This window comes from Rhinolophus hipposideros, assembly GCF_964194185.1.
Source record: "Rhinolophus hipposideros genome assembly, chromosome: 20".
Lineage (NCBI taxonomy): Eukaryota > Metazoa > Chordata > Mammalia > Chiroptera > Rhinolophidae > Rhinolophus > Rhinolophus hipposideros.
Window position 1 is genome coordinate 52,140,787 of NC_138066.1, and position 23,400 is coordinate 52,164,186.

Sequence of the window (23,400 nt, forward strand, 5' to 3'; positions counted from 1 at the left end):
GTACATGCACTCCCATCCGTCGGTGTTGGTGAGCCCTGCGGAAAGGGCGCTGAGGCCTGCAAGCCGCCCGGCAAGCACTTGGTGCTCAGTCACGGCGTTCACACTGTTACACGTCAGATCCGTTTCATCAGAACGAGTGTTCCTGGAAAACCAGTTCTGGGCCTCTTACACCGGCCAGGGAAGGAGAGGCCGTTCCTGTCCCCTCCTTTCTAGTGAAGGTGCTATGACGATGAGATGCTTTATTCCCATATTATCCGGTCTGTGAGGCAAACTGCAGGGCTTAACAGAAGCCACCGTGAGAGATGCTGTGAACACGTGCTTTGCCGCACAGCCCTTCTTCGCTGCAGGAAACATCCCTGACTTAACTGTACGTGGTTGCCTCGCCCACAGCTTCTTTGAAGATGTTTCCCTTTATCGTGGGAATTTAGCAGCTTGGTTATGATGTGTCTTGGTGTAGTTTTCTTTGTGGCTGTTCTGCTGGTGGTCTCTTAACATTTGTGGGTCTGTAGGATTATAGTTTTTACCAAAATTTCGGAAAATATCCTGCCATAGTTTTAATTTTTTTCTGTTTTCTCCTCCTGCCCCCTTCAGTCTGCCAGAACTCCAATTACCTTTACTTTAGGTGCTAGCTATGGTTCCGCCAAGGCCCTTCCGCTCCTGCTGTTGTCTTTCTGTTTGAGGACGGGTCAGTCCCATTGCACTGTCCCCATGTTCTCGCGTCTGTTCTTCTGCAGTGTTCAGCCTGTCCGCTGCAGCTGCCATGTCAGATACTATATTTTTGTTCTCTAGAAAGGCTGTTTGGGTCCTTTTACAGTTTATATTTCTTCTGTATATTCATGTTTTCCTTTTACTCCTTGAACAAGTTTATAATGTTTTAAAGCTCTTGTCTGTTATTTCCATCGTCACTGTCATTTCTGGGTGTTTCTATTGATTGATTTTCTGCTTGTGAATCACCTCTTCCTACCTTCACTCACGTCTAGTAATTTTTGATTGGATGCTGGAAACAGCAAATGTTACGTTGTTCAACATCTGGCTTTTGTTATCTTCATTTAAACAGTGTTAACTTTTGTTCTTTAACTTCTTTTTGAAGTTGATTTGCTAGAGTATCAGTTTCATGCTTTGAAGGCTTATTTTCAGCTTTGTTAAAGCAGGTCCAGATCCGAGGTTGGCTAACCGTGGCCCGTTGGCCAGATCTGCCCCCGTTTGTTTTTGTAATGTCTTTGGGAAACACCCCCCCACGTTGCTTACGTGCTTTCTGTGTTTCTTTCCCGCCTCAGTGGTGAAGCTGAGTTGTTGAGATAGAGACTGCATGTCCCACAGAGCCGACAGTTTACGTCAGGCCCTTTACAGCCAAACGTCGATGACCCCCAGGCCAGGAAGGCCTCTGCCCGTGCCTAAGGCGTGGCCTTCCTGGGGTTTCTGCCGAATGCTCTGGGGGTTCAGTGAGGTCCCTTTGTCCTGACTTGTTGGAACTTGGGTGTTTCCCAGCCTCACCTTGCACTTGTCCTTCGTGCGGCCTCCTGAGCCTCGCTGACGGCTTGCTCAGCCCAGTGCGGAGCCCAAGAGGTGAGGGGCCCTGTGCAGGCTCCGGGCTCCCTCTCGGCGCTGAGCGCTCCTCGTTGGTGCTCTGCCCACCCAGTCCAGCTGCCCCAGGCTCCACCGACTCTGATCTCTGTCTCCTGGGTCAGTCAGTGACCCTCCGTTGCTTTGCTTGGGGCCCGGTCTGTCCACACAGAAAGCTCTGTGATCGTGGGGCTCCCCTCTGCTTTCTTCTCTCAGGGATCATATTCCTATAATGCATGTCGTTTAATGTCTGAAGAAGTGGCCTATGTATTTTGTTCAGCTTCGTAGTTGTGTATGGTGGGAGGACTGGTCTGGTACGAGGTATTACGTCTTTCCTGGACGTGGAGGTCCCCCTGCGTATGAGGTGGGAGAGCCAGGTCGTAAATCAGGAAGTGTTGGAGAGATTAATGGTGCACCAGAAGGTCACCTTTTATTGAATACATTGGAGTAGTTGAGAGTTGCTTCTTTACAACTAATAAACTGTTGTGTTAGAGTTGTTCTTTCTCTGAGCTTGATTTTCCCCCCAGTGGAGTTTCACATTCCAACCTAAATGTGGCATTAAAATTTAAGATTATATTGCTGTATCAAATTAGTAGTGCAGATTGGAGCTTGCAAGAGTTCAGCGTGCATGACCCCTGGGCAAGGAATTTACAAATCAGAGCTCCTCCTTTCTCGGATAGAAACATTTGCATCTCATTTGGGTTTTATAAAGCCAGGTCGGTCAGAGGTTGAAACTGAAATAATTGTTCAACATGTAAGAGGATTTAAGAATAAAATCCTTCCCTGTTTTGGTGTTACAGATCTATATTGGGTACTTGGTCCTACAGTCTTAGAGTACCGGATTGGCCTTGCTACCTTAAAGGTTTAGTTAATGATACAGAAATCCTCTTTCGGTGTTAATAATCCTTAGAGCCCAACAAGGGATTGTCCAATTGTTCTTTTCATTTAGATATTTCATTTAAGAAGGTTCTTGTCTTATCTGATTTGATTTTCTTTATAAAAAATTATGAGGTGAAAATGCATAAATGTCTATTTACAGTGTAGTCAATATTTATAAAAAGAATGCCGGTGTGTCCCCAGCCTAGGTGAAGACATAGACATTTTAATACCCTGGAGCCCTGGGTGTGTCGCTGTCCCCACAAGTGCTCGCTCCCTCCAAGAGGCCAACGCTGTACTGACTTTTCTGGGTGATGCTTATTTCTTCACTTTTCTTAAAGGTTTTCCTGTGCGGGCATCTCTAAAAGTTGTACTCCGGTTTTGCCACTTTGAAGTTTATATGAATGATACACTGCATTTATGGTTTTTGTGTTGCTTCTTTTATAAATATTACATTTGAGAGTTTCTCATCACATGTGTGTACAAGCAGGCGTAGGACATAGGCTCAGGGTAATTATATAGTTGCTGTCTCTCTCTCGTTTTAATGAAAAGCTCGTTCAGGTCTCTTGCCCATCTTTTCTCTGGAGTTGTCTTTTTCTTACAGATTTTAGGAGCTTTTACGTATTTTCGATATGCACTATGAATACCTTTCCAGGCCGAGGCGTGTCTTTTCACTTTTGTCGTGGGTTTTGGACAGTCCCAGTTTCAGTGTCGTCAGATTTCATTCTTTCCCTTAAGCTCCATGTTCTTTCCATCTTGTTGTAACTCCGTTCTTCCTCTGGTAGCATGAAGGGATCTTCTGTGTGCTCTGTAAAGGCGTTGCCTTTCCTCTGTAAGTCTCTTACACACTGTGTGTGTGTGTGTGTGTGTGTGTGTGTGTGTGTGTGGAAGGTGGGGGTCCAGTTTCCTTTTTCCCCCACGTGGATATCTAGCCGTCTTGGTGGATTTTGCCGAAAAGCTCATCCTTTGCCTCAGCGGCGGAGCTGTCCTATGTCAAGTGTCCATGTCCGTGTGGGTCTGTTGGGGGCTTTCTGTTCTTTCCACGCTCTGTCCCCCTGCCCCACTCCCGTCCGCATCACCGGGGCTAGGGAAACCCCCTCGAGGGGTGCCTCCCCCCCCAGGCAGCAGCTTGGCTCCTCTTGATCTTTGCCCTTCATGCAAGTTTAGGAATCAGCTGGAATTAGCTTATCAATTCAAGGGAAGAATTTGTTGGCTATTTGATTGGAGTGCGCTGAGCCTGCGCACTAACGTGGGGGGAGATTTTATGAAACTGGGTGCCCTGCTCCATGAACCTGGCGCGTCTTCGTTTATGTAGGGAGTTCTTGAATTCCCCTGGATAAAGCCATACCCTTTTCCCCATGGAGATGCTGCCTAGCTTTTGTTGGATTTCTTTTAGGCACTTAATATTATCTTAATATTACCTTTCCTAAATTGCATCTTTTAAAAATCTATGTTTTAAGCTTTTTTTTCTTTGCTTGTGTACAAGAATGTAACTTATTTTTGTATGTATTTCATATGCGGCGTTCATGGCCTCTTCCCTCTCCCTGGGAGCCTGTGCACACGGCGTCCTGCCCTTCCCCCTGCTCCGCAGGCATGAGATAGCTGGGGTGAGGTGGGGTGTGACTGGGGGGTGTGGACACGGACGCAGTGCCCTGGCTTCTTCCTAAAGCAGTGCTGTTCTAGTCACAAGGCCACTTGTCAGCTCTCCTGTCTCAGGTGCTATCACAAGAACCCTGACCGATGCCAGCTCCTAGCATCAGCCCTCTCCCTTTACCCTACGTGGCTGCATTTCCAGGAGTCAGTGCAGTGAGAGGTCAGCCCCACCACGCTCCTTTCCTTCACGACTCTGGGGAAGCTTCCGGCTTCCTGCTAACTCCAGAGCCACAGGGAGTGGTCCCTTAGCCTTGGGACCATGGTTCCCCAGTGCTTGGTGGGACCTGCCAATGAAGCCGTGCGGTCCTGAAATTTCCTTTGTAAGAAGAGTTTTTTAAAATTATGAGTTAGGCTTTTAAAATGGTTTCCTTTTTTTTTTAAAGCTAGTTTTGGTAAGTGACATTTGTTAGAAGGCTTTGTCCATTTCATGTAATTTTCAAATTTGTGGGCACAAAGTTGTTCTTGATATCCTCCTGTGGTCCTTTAAAATATTACAGGAGGAATTGTGGTAATGTTCCCTTTTTCTTTCTTTCTTTATTATTGAGTATTTTTATATCCACTCCTTTTCTCAGTTCTTGCCAGAGGATTTTGTTAGTTTTTCACACAACCAGCTCTTGTTTTTCTTAATGCTCTATAGTATGCTTGTCAATATTTTGTTAATTTATTTAAAAATCTTATTATTTCCTTTTTCTACTTTCCTTGGATTTATTTATTGTCTCCTCCCTGCCCCATTTTTGAGGGGGAAATTCTTGAGATGGTGACTTAGCTTATTAATTTCCAGTACTTTGGCTTTTCTCACACAGGCATCTCATTGTAAATATTTACATGATGTAAGTTAAGTACTTAGCAGCACTCAACAAGTTTTGGTATACTGTAGGATTTTTGTTATTCTGTTCAAATTATTTTCTAAATTTCATTTTGACTTGGTTAATTTATGAGTTATTTTAAAAAATGAGCTTTGCAATTTTTAAAAATTACATGGAGGAATTTTCCTAGGATTGGCTTTTAATTTCTGGCTGAATTGCATTTTGGCCAGAGACCGTCCGCACGATTTCAGCTCAGTGGGGCAGTAACGCGGCACCGCCCACGCGCGGGGTGGGGGGTGGGGGTGGGGCAGGGGGCTCCGACCTGGTGGGCGGCGCCCTCGCGTGGGCCTGCGCCTCGCACACCTGGAGCGCCTCGCACACCTGGAGCGCCTCGCACACCTGGAGCGCCTCGCACACCTGGAGCGCCTCGCACACCTGGAGCGCCTCGCACACCTGGAGCGCCTCGCACACCTGGAGCGCCTCGCACACCTGGAGCGTGTTCGCGCTCCAGTCCCTGGAAACTTGTTGCGCTTTGCCCCGTGGAGCTGTAGGTTGATCTGGTGAATCTTCCAACGTGACACCTGTGCTTGAACTCACGTGCACCGGGAGTTGCAGGTGCCGCGTCCGTACCTGTGCGGTGTCAGATGTCTTCTTTGCCGTGTCCGGGTCCGGGTCGCCCTCGTCCATCCCGGTGGCTTGTGGCTTGTGGCAGTAGCCGAGGCGGGTTTATCAGAACCTCTCCCCGTGGTCGGGATTCTGTCCAGTTCCCCTGATAGTCCTGTCCGTTTGCGCAGGGTTTGGTTGAGGCTGCATTGTTGGGTCGTCCTGTGAGTGGGAGGCGGGATGGTTAGGGGTCCGCGCCCCCTTGTCCCCGACGGCGCTCTCTGCCTTGAGGACGAGCGTGTCTCGTCGCAGAGCCGATTTCTCTTGGCTAGTATTTGCGGTTTACTTTTCTGTCCCTTTTTAGAAGCCAACCTTTCTGCATCCTTATGTTTTCATATGTCTTTTGTACACAGCTTGTAGAGGGAGTAAAAAAAAATGTAGTCTGACAATTTTTTTTCTTTTAATTGGATTATTTAGTCTGTTTTCATTTATTTGGGGTTATATCTGCCATCTTATTTTGTGTTTTCTAGGCCTGTACTTTTTCTTTGTGTCTTTTTATGGATTAGAAATATTATTTAATATCTTTTTCTTTCTTATTTTAAAGTAATATTCAGTTTTTTCTCTTGTAATAATTTCCTAAGAATTACAGTAGTAATGCTTAAAAAAAAAAAAAGACAAAGTTAATGAAGACCTTTATCCTTTTCCTGGACAACTTAAGACTTTGGAAAATCTATTTAGCCCTTTTGTTTCTCTGTGTTAGTGTCGTCATGCATTTTATTTCCGTTTTTCAGCCCCACCAGCTGTTGTTACTGTTTTTGTTTCCTACGGTCGCTGTCCTTTAGATTCCTGCCCATGAAGGGCTCGTGACTGCCCTTCATTCCCCTTGGAGCTCATATCCTCCACGTGGCTCACTTTCATTTCAACTGGAAGTTTTTAGAGTCTCCTCTCAGGAGGCTCTGCAGATGCCAAATTCTCCTTGTTAATCTGAAGATGTCTTTATTTAGTCCTAATTGTGAAAGGAGGTTTTTCCTAGGCCTGGAGTTCGCGACTGCTGTTGTCTTTCAGCACTTGGAAGCCATTCCACCACCCTCTGGCTCCCATTGTTGCTTAGGAGAAGTCAGCTGCCAGTCAAACCTAGTTAGCCCCTCCCCCACCCCTCACACGGTTACTTTGAAACTAATTAGGTCATGTTCACTCACTTTTCCATGTTTCTCTTTCATATTGTCTTCCTTTTTGTCCTTCTTTGCTACATTGTGGACAATTCTTTTCTGCCAAGTTCACGCACACTTCAGCTGTGTCTAAGCTGCTGTCGGTCATCTGCTGAATTTCCCACGGTCTGTAGTCTGTTTAATTCTCTCAGTCCACTGAGTTCTCAATATTGTTCTATTTGTGTTGTTTTTTAGAAGGACACAGAAGTCCATGCATTGTATGAGTTCATGTGAAATGTCCAGGTTAGGCTGGGCTGGGGGCAGGAGATGGAGCGTGACTTCAGGTGGGCACGAGGGTTTCTTTTTGGAATGATAGAAATATCCTAAGATTAGATTGTGGTGATGGTGGCAAAACTCTCTAAATATTCTAAAACCCTCAGCTGTGCACTTAAAACAGATGAATTTTATGATATATAAAGTATATCTCAGTAAGCTGTGAAAAATGCATGAAGGCCAGCTGTGGCTGTGAGTCGTGGGCCACATTTTGTCCTTGTTCTCTCCCTCTTTGCTCCTGTCACTGCCGCGTTCCCTGGGGTGGTTGCTGGAGGTGAGATGGCGCCTGGCTGACTTCCCCTGCCCTGTGGTGCAGCCTGCTGGGGTGCAGCTCACGCCAGAGCTCACCTCTTAGTCGTCCTGCCCTGGCTTCCGGGACTCCTTGCCTTTCCTCCCCATTGTCTGCCTCGGGGCCCCCACTCCCCCTTAGATTTTTACCTTGTACTGTCTTACTATCTGGACAGCTCCTCAGCGCTTCGAAAGAGATTACAGGTGAAAAGAAAGCAAATCATTTGGCCCAGGTGTCCCCTGCCTCCCACACTGGAAGGCTAGGTCTGGGAAACCTCGCACCCATCACTGGCTATGGGAGTCCTCCTTCGTTCACGAGTTCCCTGCACCTCTAGTAAACATTTCCAGTGCTTTCGGACCCCTTTCTCTATTATCTGTTAATCAAACAAGCGATATGAAATGGTTCCAAAATTTCAACGGGTCTTGATAACTGGGGATGATGGCTGGCACCGGAGGTGGGAGGCAGCCTGTCCAGTTCTAAGCTTCTGCATATTATTTCTACCAGACTAATTTTAGAAATGGAGCTGATTTGGGGGTATAGGGAATGGGGGAGGGTTTGAAATAAGCTGATCACATTTGTATGCTGGAATTTTTTTAATAAGGAAAAGAATCGTTATAGTAATTATTATTATGGGTAAAGTAAGTCCCATTCTTTTCCTTTCTTAGAGTTGTTGCTATGATCTGTTAAGCTTTGGCTTTTATGAATCTCCCATAGTCGTTTGCTTTTCTTGGTGAGACTAGGAAAGGAATGGCTGTAGCTTAGTAAAGGCATGAGAAGCGAGAGGGGAGAGAGATCTCAACTTAGGCATTAACAGTGAGATATATTAAATAGTACTTTTGCTAAATTAAAAATACGGAAAGGCCATATTTACTGAGTCAGTGAACTAAAATGAGGTTAATAAAATATTTGAGTTCAAAATTTATAGTGCATTAACTTGTATATAAATAGCCATAATTTTAAAAAATGGCGTTACTTTTCTGTGTTACAGTCTTTTTTTTTAATCTCAGGCTTTCCACTTATTCCCCAAAATTTATATCCCTGTGTGACAAAAGGTAATAAGGTTAGGAGTTATGTGGCTATTGACGCACGCGAGCTAGCTCGCGTGTGCGCGCTCTCCCTCCCTCCCTTCCCCTCCCCCCTCCCTCCCTCCTTCCCCCTCTCCCCTCCCTCCCCCTCTCCCCTCCTGCCCCCTCTCCCCCCGCTCCCCCCTCTTTCATACACATACCCTTTGAAAGTGCAAAGCACGTAAAATTTGATCACAGAAGACATGCTAGCGTGCCAGCTTCTCAACCCTGGTAAACGTGTGACAGCTTTCACGTCTGTTTCAGATGCCAACCTCTTCCTGTGTCCCTGTGTCCACCTCCTCCATTATTCTTGTAGCATTTTGTGCCTCTGTCCCCTGGAATATAAATTACCTTTATTTTGCAGTTTGCTGTTTTATTATTTTTACCTTTAAAAAATTTATATTAGTAAGAAAGCAATTTCATAGAAGATTTGAAACATCAGAGAAAATAGTAATATAGTGAAATAGTACTAAAAGCTACTTGAATGAATTTTGGAGTTTGCTGTCATTTTTCATGTGCACATATGTTTACATTGTCTCCATAATGGTATCCACACAGTTTTCTGTTTGATTTTATTTTTTGGGTATTTACCTTCTTTGGTATTTACCTTATTATATGCATCTTTTCTATAGTGTTAAATACTCTTTTTACTAATTTTTAAGGGCTCCTTCTTGGTCCATACTTTAAGTATTCACCTGTCGTTGGATATTCAGGTTTTGGGTGGTTCCCTTCCCCCCTTAGGATTTATTTCATCAGTGTAGAGTCCCTGAAGTCAGATAACTGGGCGGAAGGACACGCGAGACCAGGAGTGACCATGGCTGGTGACCATGGAGACCGGCGAGACCACGGCTCCCGCCTCAGTGTTCCCGCCGCATGGAGGCGCTGCCCCTGCCCATCCTGCCTGAAGTAGTCTCTCTGTCCCCAAACGATTCTCATCAGTGCACTTTCCTTTTCCAGAGGTGGGGACACCTCACTTAGCTGAAACCCATGGATGTGTGACAAGGTGCCGCGTCAGAGTTTGCAACGGGAAGTCCTCATGCTTCCAGTTGCCTGGAGCACCAGCTGGCTGGGCGCTCTGCTCTGCAGCTCCTCACGATGTCACCTGCAGCTGTGTGGCTGGAGTACCGAGGGTGCTTAGTGCTGGGCCCGTGGACCCAAGGAAACCAGGAGCCAGGTGGCCGGTGCTGGCCGGGGAGGGTCTGCACTTTCACCTCTCTGACTTGTTGGCTGTAGATTCATTCATGTGGTGTTTACCATTGGGACTCTTGCCCAGTCTTAGTGGGATTATTCACTAAGTGTTGAAATGTGGGTATTTGTGTGCCCTTTCTGCTTCACTTAGCTCAGTCCCTAAGTGAGGGAGGTGGCATGACTGTGGGCTGGGGTGAGGGTCAGCTTTACATCTTGCATCTGCTCCAAAACTAGCTGCTGGTCGGAGTCTCTGTTTTTCCTCTATGAAATGGGCATGACATCAACCTTGCAAGATTGCTGCCAAGTCGGTTTGCTTTAGAACAGGTGGCGCATGTAAGCGGGTCTGTACTTCACTGCGTTGGTGAATGGAGAACGCAGACGCCAGGAATGCGTGCGGCGCCATTGCACTGTGCGTGTGCTGTTTGTGTGTCTATGTCGGCAGGGAGTGCCGACGAGCCCAGGGAGGGGGGCTGGCTTGTGGCGGTGTGCTCAGGTTGGCCTTCACTTTCCTTTTCCACACCTGTGTCACTGCAAGTTTTACCAGTCGGATCTGAGATGTTTTTCCGACTGCAGCACATTTTGTTTTGTTTTCAGTGGAATCAGAACCAAGCTCTTCATCTCTGATCACTAAATGAAGTAGGTATGTTTTTCCTGAACCTGCAGCATATTTATATGCCATTGATTTTACTGTAACTAGCGCCTGGGAAGATTAGGTGGAAGGAGAATATACCTTTGCCTCTTAGAAGCAAGGACTTTGATTCACCTTTAATGACAGGAAAATGCTCACAACGTGAGTAAGTGAGAAAAAGCTGGACCTGATGGTACTGCCTACGTATATTGTGAGGCACAGAGAAAACAAGGGAAAGCCGAGTACACGCTGGGCGGTTGTTCCTGGTGTTTCTTTTGTAACCAGAATCAGTGTAGTACCCCTTCAAAGCTACCTGTAGGCACAGCCATCAGACCTGACGTGCGCCTCTGGCCTTGGCCGACCGTGAAGAGCGGAGGGAGGAGCTGTCATTGCCCGTGTGGACGTGGCCGTCTCCCTGGGAGCCGCCCAGAGTCCGTCCGCCAGCCTGCAGGTCTCACGCTGCCGTCAGTCCGCGTGGGCTTTCCACGCGACAGCTTCTTCAGCAGCATTTCCCACCCTCCCCCAGCCGCAGCGTGGGCGTTTGCGAGGTGCAAACCTAGGGTTTCATCCTAAGTTTTATGTCTAAACTGGGTCCTTTCCTGGGTCTTTTAGGATGCCTGATGCGTGGCTTGCTTGTGGTGCATTGCAGCTGAGCCATTGAGGACCTGGGTATAGGGACGTGCTAAGCCTTTCACAAGCAGCGGACCGAGAGGCAGCGGGCATTCTGCTGTCTGGAGACGCCCTGTCAGCCTCAGCCCGCTGGGTGCCAGTGTAATCATTGCAGCTCCCAGTCTCAGATTTTAAATTTTGGCCATAAGGTTAGCTTGAAAACGTGTCCAAACGTCGATGGAAATGGTGGTCTTATTGGCAGCTGTCGTCCTGGCTAGGAGGAGCCCACCTTTCTGTAAACCTGCTCTGTGCCCGGCGTGTTTACGTGCAGCCTGACTCCTGCACCCGTCACAGTTCCCCAGTGCACAGACGCGGCAAAGGCAGCGCGGAGCACATAGGTAAGTGGCCCCGGCTCCCCCCTCGCGCCTCTGGGGGCCTGGGAGCCCGAGGGGGACCGGCGCATGCTTGGGCCGGGAGTCAGCCTGAGCAGCGCTGGAGCCCCTGCGAACACACACAGGGGTTTCAGTGGGCGGACGAGACGTGACAGCTCCGCGATGTGCTGCTCAGAACAGGCGGCGCCAACCTGGACTGTCAGCTGGCTACACCGATAGCACGCGGCGTCCCCGGTGACGGAGGAGGCCGCGTTCTGTTAACCGGCTGGTTTTAAGCTTCCCCTTGAAAAAGAATGTGCATTTCTTCAAGGGGTGCGGCCAAAGTTGGGAAGGGAGGAGGAGGTTCAGGCGAGGAGCCCGGCGTGTGGCCTGGAGCAGGGTGTCCTTGCTTGGGAGACTGGGACGGTGCCGTCTCCTAGTTGCTACTGTGGGCGGTGACGGCCCTGCTGCTTTTACCCCGTTTGCGGAGGAGGGAAGTGGCGGTGCGAGCAGCGAAGTCGTTTGCACAAGTTCCCCTGACCTCAGGCCTGTGTCCCAGGGGGCCTGGGGAACAGGGCACGTCATGCAGGCACAGTTCTGGCTCACAGACTGACCAGCTTGTCCACGTGGCCCAGTGGCAGTGGACTCCGGGACTTCAGCTGGGTCTGGAGCTCCTTTCTTCTGGAGCTGGAGGTATCTGAGCCAGGAGAGGAAACAGGACAGGCCCTGGACGTCTCAGTGAGGGCGCGGCTCTGACAGGAGTGGGTAGGAGGGCTGGAAGGGCAGATGGAAGCAAGAGGCTGCGACTGCCAGGCGGCCGCCCCCTCGCGCTGGGAACAGAGAAGAGGTTGGAGGTATTAAAATCTAGACCATTTGAGAAGGGGCCCCGTGGGCTGGGGCTCAGCCACCAGGTGGGGACCGGGAGGCTGGCATCTCTGCAGGTGGGGGGTGGGGGGTGTCCTGGGAGCAGCAGCAGGAAGAGGACTTGGTCTTCCTCCTGTCGCCATCATCTCCCTCTAGTGTCCCTAGTGGCAGAACCCTGAGAAAGCTCCTGGGGCTGCAGCCCTGGTGCCCGCATCCCATGGCAGAGCCAAGAGGCTGGGTCTGGAGCCCAGGACGGCCGCTTGCTCCCTGCGCCGGCCTCACTTGTGCCGGCCCCATGTAGTGGAACTGTCGCACACTGGCGGCAGGTTCAGGGTTTGCCGCAGTCGTTCAGCAGTGGATAGTCCTCATACGTGCAGCCTTACTTACTTGTTAGCCTCGCCCAAATGGGGGGCTTCAGGAACTTTGTGGAGCCCCCGCAGGTCACCTCTGCAACAGGCATTCCTCCAACCAGAGCCTGGGAAGCTCACGGCCCCAGATGGGGGAGGAGAAGGAGCCAGCCCTTCTAAGCCTCCCCGGCTGGCCCCAGCCTGTGCTTGCCACTTGAGAGAGAAAATGACCCACTCTCAAAGAGCTCTGCAGTCCCCTTCAGCCTTTGTTGTAAACCGTGTTACTGGAATCAAGGGCTTTTCAGCACAGTTGTGTTTGAAGTTCTTGGGTTGTTAACTCTATTTCTATTTGTGGTTTTTATTCCAAGATTGTACCAGGTGGACCCACAGCTCTGCGTCTGTAACGGGCTGCTTTGCGTCTTTATTTTAGAAAGATAACCGGAATTTTAAAGTAGTTGACTGGATCATTTTGTGAGAACATAGCTTCCCTGAGAGCAGTCTCTGTTTCCTGATTTTATTTCCCTTTTCAGGAGAATTTCTATGGAATCGCACACACGTATTCTCCCACCCCCCATTTTTACATGGAAATTGGGGTCATATTCTATGTACTGTTTTGTACCCTACTTTTTATGTGTGGATTTCGCCTTATCGTTTATATATCTTTTAAAAACAATTTTTTGCGGGTTTCATAGTAACTTAAAGTTATTTAATATTAAAGTTTAAAGTTACTTGGATGTACCTAAATTTTTTTTTTAAAGATTTTATTAAAGAAGGGGAACAGGACTTTATTGGGGAATAGTGTGTTTCTCCAGGGCCCATCAGCTCCAAGTCAAGTTGTTGTCCTTTCAGTCTTAGTTGTGGAGGGCGCAGCTCAGCTCCAAGTCCAGTCACCATTTACAATCTAGTTGCAGGGGGCACAGCCCACCATCCCATGCGGGAATTGAACTGGCAACCTTGTTGAGAGCTCACGCTCTAACCAACTGAGCCATCCGGCCGCCCCTCCGGAAGCTCAGCCGTAGCTTGTTGTCTTCAGTCTAGTTGTGGAGGGCACAGCTGACTGGCCCATGTGGGAATCGAACCTGCAACCTTGTTGCTCAGAGCTCATGCTCTAACCAGCTGAGCCATCCGGCCGCTCCGCCTACAATTTTTAAACCACTTTTCTACTGTTAGACATTTAGACTATTTGTGATTTTTCAATATTATAATTAATGTTATGATGAGAATGTTTGTATATAAATCTTTGTCCAGATTTCTGGTTACTTACTCTTTTAGCGCACGTTTCTAGAAGTCATAAATACCCAGGTATGAACATATTAAGGGGTCCTGACACATTTTGCAAAATTATTCAGGAAGGTATTTTAAAATATAGTGTATTCATAGGAAATTTGAGGTGTGGAAAGGTTGGCAGATCAGGAGATGGTTTATTATAGTTCCCAGGGGAAGGGGGCATGCTATGCCACGGGGGTGCCACATAGGGAACCATGGGGGCCAGAAAGAAGGTGGGGTGTGGGGTGGGAGAGGGGGGATACTGCGGGCAAGAGCCTTGTGGGGTTCCTGCGGGAAGGAAGGGGTAAGGCAGGGGAGCAGGCTGAGTCCTGGCGCAGGGGTGTAGGAGCTGCCCTGGGGTGACCAGGGCGGAGGGACAGTGGCCTGAGCGTGAGAGCCCCATGAAGGACATAGTTGGGGGCTCTGTGCTCGGCTATTGACTGTTCTGTTCAGCATTTTTGTTAGCACACTGGCTAAAGATTTCCAAGCTGTGCTTACCAAGTTCGCTGACACTAGAGAATTGGGAAGGACGGGTAGTAATGGAGCTGACGGAATCAGGATTGAACATGATCTTGATGATGAAATGCTGGTAGGTTGTGGTGAGACCAGACCCGTTCATTGAACGTCCTGCCCTTGGCCCCTCCCTCCCTCCTCCCACCTCTTTTCCCGCCTTTCTCTTTCCCTTCTCCCCAACCGTTTTTTTCCCATTCCTGTTTTTCCACCAAGTGCATGGAAACCACTACATGTTTACAATTCACGTGCAAAGACCTGGGGCTGTGAAAAAGTGGCCTGACTGCCTTTGTTTTCGGCCTGAGCCCCTGTGTGCCTCCGTCCTCTGGGCATTTGGCACCACACACGAGTATCTTGTTTAATTCTGGATGTGCTGTGTCCAGAGGCGCTCACAGCAGACCAGACAGATGGCCGGAGGGACGTGACTAAGTCCTGAGGGGCCTGGAAGCAGAGGCCCCTTAGGCCGGGTCAGAAAGTATGGGTGATGATGGAACGAGGAAGAGAGGTCTGGAGGGACTGGCAGGCTCCCTCCCGCCCGGGCAGGGCCCCGGTGGGCATTGGCTCTGCGGGCTGACGGGACAGAGCCAGTGCCCACCGGGCATTGCTCCCCAGTGGCCGCGCAGCAGAATTGCCCTTCACTGGGACCACCAGCCTTGTCACATGCCTCCCATTGGAATCCTTCCAGGAGTACCTGGAAGGGCATCTTCCGGGTGGGAGGATTTCTGTGTTGGTTGCTAGGAGGATGCTTCACTAGTGGGCGGGGACCCCAGGCGCCACTCCTGGCTTTGTGGCCTCGGAGGGACGGTCTCATCGCTCTGCACATGGCTTTCCTGGACAGTGGGGCGCTGGTGCTGCCTCCCACCCCTGACGTGTCGGGAGGGTGATGCTGGCGCATCCCGGGAGGGCCACTCCTGCTCCCTTCCATGAGGCCGCTGTGTGCACTCGAGAGCCCCTAACTCTCAACTGCGGGACTCTGGTTCTTAATGCACAGACACGTGTGTCCGCCCGACACACGCACTCTTATTGTGAAGACGACAGCAGGGCAGGTGGGTTGCTTTGAATCTGTGATCTTTTTATTAGGATGTCGATCAGGATTGTTGGCTTCACTTCCTACTCGCAGCGCCTGGGAGAGCATCTGTCCGTAAAGAGACAGTAACGGGTTGTCCTGTCCCTGGCCTGTCACACCTGGTAGCCGGCGAGGAGTCTTTCAGGGCCCAGCGGTCATGGGCTTGTGCGTCTGTGGGCGCTGTTAGCACAGGGCGGGGAAGTGGGGGATAATTAGGTGCTGTCTGGAAAGGGCTTTGCTTCCTCAGCGGAGGGGTCCCGTGTGAGAGGAGCCACGCTGTCCCCACTGGGACCTCCCCAGTATAGTCACAAGCAGATGTTTTTCAGGTGTCATTGGTCATGGGTAAGCAAAGGACATTGAATTTTCTCTTCTTGGACCGTGTTACGTAGCATATTGGACCTTTGCCTTGGTATCCATTATGCTAAAAGGCCAGAGAGGCTGTTTTCTTCATCCCGAGGACCCATCACCACCCTCTTTCTTCACTAACCTTGGACCTCCGTAGCTGGCACAGCGGCCTGCTGATGGGGAGAATGTGCTGCTCTGTTCTTTATACTCAGCACCTCTGGGATGTGGCCCCGGCTCCCTGGGGGTGACGCTGTGTCAGTCAGGGTTGTCCGGAGAAGGAGAACCCATAACGTGTGTGCATAGGCTCACGTGATGATGGAGGCTGGCGAGTCCGAACTCTGCAGGGGGCCCAGGGGAGAATGCAGTTCAAGCCAAAGGCCGTCTACTGCAGAATCACTGTTGCCTGGGGGAGGCCATCTTCCTGTTCTGGACAGGCCTTCACTGATTGGACGAGGCCCACCACACTGTGGAGGGCAGCCTGCTTTGCTCAGCGCCCACTGTGTAAAATGTTCATGTCATCCAAAGTCACTCTCCCAGCATAACGTTGGACCACGTGTCTGGGCACCGTGGCTCATCCAGGTCGACACATAAAGTGACCACCACAGGGCCCTTTCTGCAACGACGCGGCTTCCTGCAGCTGCTGGAGCTGTGTGCTTTGGCAGCTTCAGTGGAGCCAGGCGGCCGCATTCCTGCACCCTTACCGTTTTGTGTCCCGAATGCAGTGTTCTTTCTAAGTTGTAACGGGGAACAAATTAGCATCCTGAACTGCACTTTAATGAATGTTATTTTTTGTTGGTTGGAATTTTACTGAGAGCTACAGAAGAACGACTCATCTGGGGGTTCAGAGAAGAGATGTGGAGTGCTGAATTTTTCTTTGAGCTTTTAAGGTCAGAACTCATGGGAACTAAAAAAAAAAGCCACGTTAAAACATAAACATTTAAATTTTATAGGGTGACTCATAAATAACTGCCTTTCAAGATATGTGCACTTCTTGTGAGGAAAAAGCTCTGGGGTATCTCCGTGCCACCTAGAGCATAGGGGCCCCCAAGACCCTACATAACCTTTGCACGGAACGAAGCACCTAGTGAGAGTGTGACTTCTCCCATTTGTGTTACTGCGTCCACCCCACGCCGATGAAATGACAGCCCTTTTCCATTGTTTTGTCTTGTCTTTTTACTCTTTCCCCCCTTCCATTTCCTTTTAATTTCCCTGTTTTCTGAGGACCGGCTGACTGCAGAACCCAGAGTCTCACTTCTCTGCCTCTGTGGCATGGGGATGGTCTCAGTGGTACTACTCTGATCTATTATTTATTTAGAAAAATTTTCTATCAGGAGAAAATGGGAATTATGCCCTCAACTTTTTAAAAATCAAGTCTTTGGTAGCTGTTGAGTCATGAAACTTGATTAAAATAAATGCTCTCAGATGTGTTGAGATATTTACTGACAAGATACTCACCAGAGTTCAAACATTTAAAATGAGCCCCATATTATTTACATCAATTTCTAAGACACAGAAGGAGCATGAGCTGGTTATGGCTGGATTTCCCATCCTTTCCCCCAGCTGCTTTATACTTTCCTAAAAGAGAACGAGCATTTCCTTTGAGCATTTGCTTCATGCCAAGCTGGGGTGGGGGTCAATTGGAAACTGAGTAACACTGTTATGCAAGAACCTTCTTGTAGCTTTACGACATCCTGGGATTGTTCCAGTGCTTTAGGCGGTTGCTTTCCTTAGTGTTCTGAGGCCCAGAGTGGGGCCAGCTGGGCCACACAGCCCCAGGCGGGCCGTGGCCATCCCTGATGCCTCTGCTGTGGACCCACGTCCCCGGGCCTCACAGACTTGGGTGGCTTAAGGTCAGCGGTGTTCCCAAAGTGAATTTTGTTGAGGGCTGTTTGCATATAGCTTATAAAGAACACGTTTTACGGTACGTAACTGAAGAGGAACCTGGAGATTTACTTCATCAAGACATGATGTTTTGGATTGGGTTTCAAAATATTTGAATGCTTGTTAAACAAGCTCTAGAGTGACTAGAGCTTCAGAAACGGCAGTATTTATGAAACACACGCATTCTAAATCTGCTTCCTCTTACAGCCCAGCACATGCGCGGTCTTCTCAGCCCGCAGCACAGGGCACTAAATACTGTTTTGACAGCTTCTGAGTTCCCTGTCGTCCGTCGTGCTGGTGAACTAGCGTTTCCCGCATACATCACCCTGTCGTTTGCGGTTTGTCAGAGGTGCCGTGCAGCTGGCAGATGGAGGGGCCGAGGTCGGCGAGGATATCAATCCCCTGTTTCTGGCACAGATTTAATTGTTTGGTTCAACTGGGAAGCCATACGTTAGCGTCTGCCTCAACCCATCCTGGTCTCCTACAGGCGCCAGCCTCATCCAGGCCCATTTTTCTCTGAAATTGAGCCTCAGAGACCAAAGTCGCACTTTGAGTTGTCATAGGTTTTGCTGCCGTCTTTCGGCCCTGGCGCGTTGGCCACATGGTCGCAGGTGATGTACTAGGGAGAGTCACCTTCCAGGATGTGGCTGTTTTCATTCCACTTTCTGTGTGGCTGCAATTCTGCCCCGAAGTCTCCTTTCTGAGAAAGTATGAATTGAAGGCCTGAAAAGAGAAACCCGTAAAAAGGTTTGGGCAGCCCAGTGCTGTGGTGCCCTCATTGAGTTGCCCCGCCCGATCACCTGCTGCGCCTGCCTTGTCACATCTCACCTTTAGCCTTCAGGGCCTCGGTCCCAGCTCCTGGGTGACACAGGCCAGCAGCCCCTTGGTGACGTTCACTCAAATTGTGCTCGGGAACAGCCGAAGTCCAGATGTTTGCGGCTCCTTAAGGTCTAGCTGAATGTCTCGTTTTCCTCTGCAGGATTATATGTGTCTGAGGGTCTCCATCACTCCTTGTTGTGCTCAGACTTGCACACGCCCCAAGGGCTGACTGTAATATTCCCCACGGTGAGAAAGCCCTTCCTCACCATCAGTGAGCAGACTGACGTCACGGGGCTTCAGAGCGTGTTTGTGTGGTAAAAACACGAACCAGCCATGCACTTCTGTTTTCTTCAACCTTTCCACATTTGGAAAATGTGCTGTATACACAGAAAGATGTATAAAACACAGATAGTGAATCACTGCCTAGAAAGAACACTGGTACCATCGGGTCCAGAGGGCACCTCGCCAGCCCTTGTTCAGAAGCCCTGAGATGAACCTGTGTCGTTACGCAGCGGGGGTCCACCCGTTGCTGACCTGTGCAGACCATCGAATGAATGGACCACAGTTCCGTTCCTTCATTCACTCACCCCCCAGTTGTTGTATATTATGAGCAGTGCTGCTGTGAACATTTCACATATGTCTTTTGCTCTGTGTCTATACAGGGTATTTTTGGGGAGGGTGGTAAATGCCTCAGGGTAGAAGGCAGGCTGATAGGGTATACAGATGTTGGGTTTTAGAAGATCCTGCCAAATGGCTTGTCAGCGGGTTAACACCTCTGCCCCCAGCGCCTGCGTGTCCTGGTTGCTCTGCGTCTGGCCAGGACTGTTATTTTCATTGTCATTCTGTGGGTGTGTATTGCAGCGTGGTTTTAATTTTCATTTCTTTCATGACTAGTGAAATTGAGCATGTCTTCAGGTACTGACTGGCCATTGGGTTAGCCTCTTGTGAAATGTTTGTTCAGGGCTTTTGCACATATTTCTGTTTGGTTGTTTTTTATTGAGTTGTTGGAGTTCTTTGTATGTTCCAGGTTGAATCCTTTTTAAATGTTTGATGCATGGCACATTCTTTCCCTCCTCTGTGATGTGATTTTCAGACTTTTTATGGACTCTTTGATAAACGGAAATACTTATTTATAATGTAGTTGAATGTACAAGTATTTTCCCGATGGTTTCTGCTGTGTTCAAGTCTTTTCCTACCCTAAGGTCAAGACTTTGCCCTATAATATATCCCAAAAGCTTCATAGTTGTGCTGTTAATATTTAGGTCCATAACTAGGGTGACCATAAGTCCTCATGTGCCTAGGGCAGCCTGAGTCCATCCCTGCTTCCTTTTTAATTATTCATAGCTTCCTTTTTCACTCTGTAAAGTGTCCAGCTTGGATGACAAATGACGTAATCAAACTATCTGTTGCCTGCTTGGCGTTCGTTTTTGCATATGGTGTGAGGTAGGGGTCCAATTTCATTTCCTTCTATATGTATATGAGCAGAAGAAAAGGTCCCAGCACCTTGCATTGCCGAGGACCACCATCACCCCTGTGCAGTGCTGTCTGTGAGGAATTAAGTGCGGTGATGCCTGGGTCTGCCGGGTCCGCCATGCTGCCCAGCATCACGCACTGTCCATCGTGGGGCTTCATGGAGTCTGGAAAAGCAAGTGGTCCCATCTTGAGCCTCTTCGAGAGCACCTTGGCTCTTCTCGTCCCTTTATATTTTCATATAAATTTTAGAATCACTGGGTCAAATTCCACTGAAGGGGCAAAAAGACCTGTTAAGATTTTGATCATGACTGAATCAAGCTTATAGGTCCACAGATCATCTGGGTGGAGAATTGACATTTTTCAGTAATGTTTTCTCACTTTCCATGTGGAAGTCTCCAGTGTCTTTTGTTGAATTTGTCCCCAGATATTTGAATTTTTAAATGCATTTTGGTGGTAGCTTAGATATCCTATATTGTTTATTCTTATTCCTGGGAATGAAATTGATGTTATGTCCTGATTTAGTGTCCAGCAGGCTTGCCCAACACTTATTGATTTGAGTGTTTAGCCCCAGATTCTCTCGGATTTGTGTAAACATTCTCCTCGTCTTCTGCAAATGACAGATTTATTTTTTTTGCACACTTTTTCTTTTCCTCTTCTGTTTGAACTGTGCTGCCTGCCCTGCCTAGGACTCATGTGAATAGAGGGGGGACAATCTTAGCTTGCTCCTTGTCTCTGGGAGGGCTTTCAACCTTTCACATTTAAGTTTGATTTGTGCTGGAAGTTTTTGTAGACTGCCTTGATTAGGTTAGGGAATTTCGCATTATTGCTATAAGAGTTGTGTTTATAATGAATGGCTGTTGACTTTTATTACATACTTGTTCTGCCTCTACTGAGATGATCATATGCTTTTCCTCCTTTAATTTGTTCACGTGGTGAAGTGTATGTGCCGCTTGCATGTGGGCACACACACACACAGTGTTTTTAGTAGTCAAACCTGTCTTACATTTAAGATACAACCCAACTTGGGCATCATATCTTATGCGTTTTATGCATTGCTAGGTTTGTTTTGCTTAAGATTTTTGTGTCTGTGTTTCCAGTGAGCGTGACCTCTATTTTTTTTTCCTGTACTTTTTTTTGTTGGGTTTTAATAGCAAGGTTATGCTAGCATCAAAGTAGGAGTTTGGGGTGTGCTTTCTATTTTCTAGCTTTTGGTAAGATTTGTGGAACTTTCCAGTTACTCATTTGGGTCTAGAGTTAGCTCTGTGGAACAATTTTTTTTATTATGATTTGTTTTATAAATGGTTATACGTATTTTCATATTTTCTATTTCTTCTTGAATCAGTTTTGATGAGTTCTGGTTTTCTAGGAATTCGTCTTTTACCTAAGTTAAATAATTATTTAAAGTGTTCTCTTACCTTTTCAATGTCTGTAGACCTTGCTTTTTTCATTCTTGATAGTAGTTATTTGCCCCTTTTTGCTTTTTCTTGCTCAGTTTCACAGGAACATGCGTTCTCAAAAGAAGCGGTCCCTCCTCGAGAGGGAAATGGGTTCTTGGTGGAGGGGGCAGAAAAACTTACTTTTTATGCACAAGGCACAGACTGAGGGGCGGGGCGCGGTCGGATGGGCGGGGCTTGGACCGGAGGGCGGGGCGCGGGCCGATGGGCGGGGCTCGGACCGGAGGGCGGGGCGCGGGCGGATGGGCGGGGCTCGGACCGGAGGGCGGGGCGCGGGCGACGGTGGTCCTGTGCGGCGTTGGAGCCGGGCCGCGCCGCGGTGCACGGGCATCACGGCTGTCTCCAGGGAAAGCAGTGTGTGCGGGAGCTGTGAGCGGAGCGCCAGGCACACCTCGTTTTACTGCGCCCCACAGATGTTGCACATTTTTTACAAATTGAAGGCAAGACCCTCCCTCACTCGCTTTATTGTGCTGCTTGCTCTGTTGCGGTGGTCTGGGGCTAAACCCGCAGTGTCCGAGGTTTGCCTGTAGTTGGTCTTTTCTCCACCGGACACTGTTTTTCCTTGAAAGAACAACTGAAAGAGTTTTCTTAGAAATGAAGGAAGAGAGCCCGTCACTTGAAGGAAGACAGCCGATGGTGTGTGTTGCAGTGATAGAATTTGACGGTGACGGCTTCCCAGTGCCGGCAGCCTTTTCTGCTGAGACCAGGGGTGACGTTCATGAGTGTGGTTGTTTGGCGCAGAGTGAAATCCATACATGCGCTTCTGGAAGGTCTGCATAACTCGGCCGCCAGTGTCTTCTCGGTGACCCGTGCAGCATGGTGTCACCAAAGCACACGTGGGTCACACAGGCGCTGAAAGCCCAACGCGGAAGCGCTAGGCTTTAACGGAACAGTATGAAAGGGTCCTGAGACGGTTTAGATTCCACATGGCCGGGAACCTTTGGGAAACGACCACTTGTGGAGTTTTGGTGTAGTATCAAAAGTACCGGCAATTATTTGAAAAGACTGCATATAGATAGATATCTGTGCATAGACGTCAATCAAAAAACTGTGTTTCAACAGAGTGGAAACAAAAGCAAATAGAGAATGCTGCTGACATCTATTAAGTCAGGCAGTAAAGCGATTCGCCACAATGAAAGTCATTGCCAGCCCTCCCACTAACGTGTTTTTGTTTGGGAAGAGAGGGTTTTTTTGTTTTGTTTTGTTTTTTTAATAAAAATGTATCATTTATGTTAACATCTAATAGGTTTGTGATTGTTAGTTTTAAATGAATGAATAAAATGAGAAAGCCCCCACTTTTAAGTTGTAACATGACAAGTACTGGTACTTATTTATTGGCCAAGGCTCTGTGAGATTATCCCTAATTTTGAAGAGTATACAGGGGTCCCAAGGCCCAAAAGTTTGCGAACTGCTGGTTTGTAACATGCAGACGATATTAGTGACCTTTCAGTCCTTTGAATGTAGGAGGCGAACCTGGGCCCTCAGTGTGACGCCAGCATTCCCTACGATCAAAGTCTGGGTGATGTTCTTGCAGTATGTTGTTTTACGGGCCATACTTGCATTCGGGTAAAACTGGGCCCCTTGGCCAAATGCAACCAGCGTGAGGGCACAGTGCTGCAGTCCTTTCTGCTGCATACGGCAGAAAAAGACGGCGAGGTCCTCTGTGCAGGAGCTCGTCTGAGGGCTGTGAGCACGAGAGTACAGCCTTGAAAAATCAGCATGGAGAAGCAGCCATTACTGAAAGCTGAACATTTTAATTAAAAATATCCATCACAGGGTGGCTCTTCCTTTATTTCTCAAGTGTGGCAAACGTTAATAAACATTGGTTGCACTTGGTTCCGCAGTAAATCGCCAGTTGGTGAGTGGGATTTCTTCCCATGAGAGCTTGGAGATAAAACCCTGCAACATCTGTTCTTGTGACAACTATCCCTTTTTTGTTTTGGCGTTTGTGTATTTGAAAAGTTAGGGATCGGAGGTTATGAGAACCTTCAGGAAGAGGTCAGTAAACGCCAGGTCTGTTGTGTGTGTCTGAGAGTCAGAGAAAGAGAGAAAATACGCAGCTGACACATGAACTCACCGGTCGTCCTGTCTGTTCACCTTGTTTTTCTCCTGGCTTCCTTGGTGGGTTGGTAGTTCTGTGGGTGTGGAGGCATGCAGGCGTTGCATAGAAGCACTCAGCCTGTACCTTCCTCTTCCTTTGAGAGCGTGTCAACTTCCCCCCCACTTATTTTACTGGAATAGGCA

General features: G+C 48.5%; 1 protein-coding gene across 3 annotated transcripts in view; it reads left to right on the forward strand.

Moving 5' to 3' along the window:
* The window catches only part of RPTOR (regulatory associated protein of MTOR complex 1), a 277,048-nt gene that overhangs the window by 16,115 nt on the left and 237,533 nt on the right, over positions 1 to 23,400 (forward strand). The window contains exon 1 of one of the 3 annotated variants that reach the window (XM_081029343.1): positions 11,031 to 11,158. The exons of the other annotated variants lie outside the window; for them this stretch is intronic. The gene's annotated coding sequence lies outside the window, so the exon portion shown is untranslated. Of the gene's footprint in view, positions 1 to 11,030; positions 11,159 to 23,400 lie in introns of those variants that run through there. 3 annotated transcript variants of the gene reach the window in all.